This window comes from Brassica oleracea, chromosome C5 (assembly GCF_000695525.1).
Source record: "Brassica oleracea var. oleracea cultivar TO1000 chromosome C5, BOL, whole genome shotgun sequence".
In the NCBI taxonomy this organism is placed as follows: Eukaryota; Viridiplantae; Streptophyta; class Magnoliopsida; order Brassicales; family Brassicaceae; genus Brassica; species Brassica oleracea.
Genome location: NC_027752.1, coordinates 9,918,093 through 9,922,355, shown reverse-complemented (window position 1 = coordinate 9,922,355; position 4,263 = coordinate 9,918,093).

The window sequence follows — 4,263 nt, the reverse complement described above, 5'->3', positions numbered from 1 at the left end:
TCGAAATATCCCGAGGAAGTCCTCCCTCGGTATATTCCGAGGACATTTCCGACGAACTGGTGGTCCTCGGAGTTTCCTCGGAATTTCATTTCCTCGGAATTTTTTCGGAAATTTCCGAGGGATTTCCGAGGAAAAATGAATTTCCGAGGAGTTATTTCCGAGGACTTTTTTCGTCGGTATGTCGTTGGAATAACGTTATTCCGACGACATACCGACGATTTTTCCCTCGGTATGCCGCTGTTTTCTTGTAGTGAGGAGTTACTGCCAACATGCTTCTTGGTGTAGCAGGAGCAGGAGTGCTTGCGGGGTATGATCAGCTTCACCGTATTGCTTATAAGCATTGACTGCAGTAGTCTCACTTGTATTCCAATGTGTTGTGTTTATTAATAAAATCATTTTAACCAAATGAGGATAGGGAAAAATTGTTGATAATTCTTGTGCAGGTACATTTGTTATTTCAATAATCCATTGAAGAATGAGAATTTATTTCAAAGATTTTGATGATACAAACACAAAATAAAGGATGAAAAGCTTGCAGGTTGGTGTTTTTAAGCGAGAAGCCAGAAGTTGTTGTGGCGTTTGGTGGTGATTAAGTAACCACCGTGCTTGTGCTTCTTTAGTTTAACAGCTATGGTCATGCAAGAAGCGTTTTCGAGACAATATTTGAGAACACCGGCATGTCCACGGCGTCTCTTCCAAGCCCATCTCTTCAGTAGCCTTCATACAGGAGGTTTCTTCTCTTGTCCAACTATCACTTGTTGTTTCTTTGATTCTTCAACGATCTTTGCTCCTTTCTCTTTGTGTTTCCCTTCTAGCCTCTTTATCTCCACTTCTATCTGTCATTATATACACAAATCTAACACTATCTCTAACTCCTCATATATATAACAAACAATGGAGAGTGAAACTCACCCCTGGTCGTTTTGTTTGGGACAGTTTCTTCAGAATGTGGACTAGTTTATCAGTTTTCACCTCGCGTTTTCGATTCTTCCTTGGTCGTTATGTTTTTTTTTTAAATCTATGTTTAAAATGTTATATTTTACTATGTTTTATTTTTAAAAAAAAAATTTAATAAAACAATGTTTAATATTTTTTTTAAGAATCCTTAATTAAGAAATTTCTAATGAAGCACAAAATTTATGAATTTTTTAACTAAATTTTTTAACTAATTTTTATTATTAAACAATTCATTAAAAAATCCAAATAGAGTTATAGGGTGAATGATGCTATAAGGTGCGGTGCGTATCAAAGAAAGAGACATGAGCGAGAGAGGGGCGTGGTGTGAGGGAAACATGGATGCTGTGGGAGCTTTGTAGGGTTTGAAGCCGACATTTTTCTGCGTATTTTTAATCGAGTTATATAAAAAGGAGAGCCCATTTCTTTTTCTCTTCTGTTAGTTTTGTTCTATATGTTCATCTTCATTATTGTTTTTCTATAAAGCCACACTATTCCTAATCATCATAGCTATTATGTGTAGGCCTGAGACGGATCGGATATCCAGGCAATATTAAAATATCCGGATCCGGATCCTTATCCGGCGGATCCATAATTTTACTATCTTTATCCGGATCCGAGGTTCTCGGATATCCGGATGTCGGATATCCTTCTAAAAATTTTAATATCCGGCGGATATCCGGATCCGGATTTGGATCCTTAGAATAAATAAAAAATAATATCAATATATATAAAATATTAACAATAATTTAAAAATAAAAATAAAAATATATATAATGTTTTTAATTATTTCAATGTATAATATTACAAAATTTACATAAAATTTATATATATTATTATAAAAATGAAAGTATATTAAATAAAATTAATTTTTATATATAGATATTACTATTTTTGAAATAGTTATTAATAAAACTTAGGGATCCGGATATCCGGACTAAAAAATTAAAATATCCGGATCCTGATCCCGCTTTGACGGATCCAACATTTTACTATCCGGATCCGGATTCGGCCCTTCCGGATATCCTGATTTTCAGATCGGATCCGGATCGAATCTCGGATCGAATCCGGATCTCGGATAAAAGTTCCAGACCTAATTATGTGGATGGTGTCGATAACAATAATGAGAATCCCAGTTGAAATATTTTACATATGAATCGCCTATTAGAATTTACCATGAAAATTTGAACTCATATATCAGTTTGATATTATCATAAACTAGTATTTCACAGCGATTTGATTCTTGCATCGCTCTGGTGTCAAACATTCGTGCTATTTGTTTAATAAATGATTTTTAAAATTTTATCAGATAAGTCAAATATTTCAAGTCGAGGAGAATACATTATATACATACGTGTGTGTGATTGCAGTTTTTATGTTTTTCTGCATTAAAGATTGCAGTTTGTATGTTGCATGGCATGATGGATATTTGTTATATAATTATATGTGAACAAGCGATGCTACATTTTTGACGTGAAGGTTGTTATTTAAACTAAGTTTTTGTTTCTTAATTTGATGTTTAGTTGTTGTTTCGTAACATTCAAGAATGACACGTCACTACAAGAAAACAACGGTATTCTGACGGACATTCCGACGGAAAATGAAATCCTCGGAATTTCCTCGGAATATACCGACGGAATTCCGAGGAAACCTTATTTCCTCGAAATTTCCGAGGACCACAAGTTCGTCGGAAATTCCTCGGAATATTCTGAGGAAGATGTCGTCGGAATATTCCGAGGAAATTCCGACGAGCTAGTGATCGATCGATGCGTTTTTGGACATATACCCATCGATCGATCACATTGTTACGCTTTGGTCCATCTTAGTGCTCGATCGATGCGTTTTTGGACATATACCCATCGATCGATCACATTGTTACGCTTTGGTCCATCTTAGTGCTCGATCGATGCGTTTTTGGACATATACCCATCGATCGATCACATTGTTACGCTTTGGTCCATCTTAGTGCTCGATCGATGCGTTTTTGGACATATACCCATCGATCGATCACATTGTTACGCTTTGGTCCATCTTAGTGCTCGATCGATGCGTTTTTGGACATATACCCATCGATCGATCACATTGTTACGCTTTGGTCCATCTTAGTGCTCGATCGATGCGTTTTTGGACATATACCCATCGATCGATCACATTGTTACGCTTTGGTCCATCTTAGTGCTCGATCGATGCGTTTTTGGACATATACCCATCGATCGATCACATTGTTACGCTTTGGTCCATCTTAGTGCTCGATCGATGCGTTTTTGGACATATACCCATCGATCGATCACATTGTTACGCTTTGGTCCATCTTAGTGCTCGATCGATGCGTTTTTGGACATATACCCATCGATCGATCACATTGTTACGCTTTGGTCCATCTTAGTGCTCGATCGATGCGTTTTTGGACATATACCCATCGATCGATCACATTGTTACGCTTTGGTCCATCTTAGTGCTCGATCGATGCGTTTTTGGACATATACCCATCGATCGATCACATTGTTACGCTTTGGTCCATCTTAGTGCTCGATCGATGCGTTTTTGGACATATACCCATCGATCGATCACATTGTTACGCTTTGGTCCATCTTAGTGCTCGATCGATGCGTTTTTGGACATATACCCATCGATCGATCACATTGTTACGCTTTGGTCCATCTTAGTGCTCGATCGATGCGTTTTTGGACATATACCCATCGATCGATCACATTGTTACGCTTTGGTCCATCTTAGTGCTCGATCGATGCGTTTTTGGACATATACCCATCGATCGATCACATTGTTACGCTTTGGTCCATCTTAGTGCTCGATCGATGCGTTTTTGGACATATACCCATCGATCGATCACATTGTTACGCTTTGGTCCATCTTAGTGCTCGATCGATGCGTTTTTGGACATATACCCATCGATCGATCACATTGTTACGCTTTGGTCCATCTTAGTGCTCGATCGATGCGTTTTTGGACATATATCCATCGATCGATCCGTTTATAAAAAAACATTCGAGATTTTGAAACCCCAAACACTAGTTCCTCGGAATTTCCTCGGAATATTCCGACGACATCTTCCTCAGAATATTCCGAGGAATTTCCGACGAACTTGTGGTCCTCGGAAATTTCGAGGAAATAAGGTTTCCTCGGAATTCCGTCGGAAATTTCCGAGGGATTTCCGAGGAAAGATGAATTTCCGAGAAATTATTTCCGAGAACTTTTTTCGTCGGTATGTCGTCGGAATAGCATTATTCCGACGACATACCGACGATTTTTTCCCTCAGTATGCCGTTGTTTTCTTGTAGTGCGTTAATT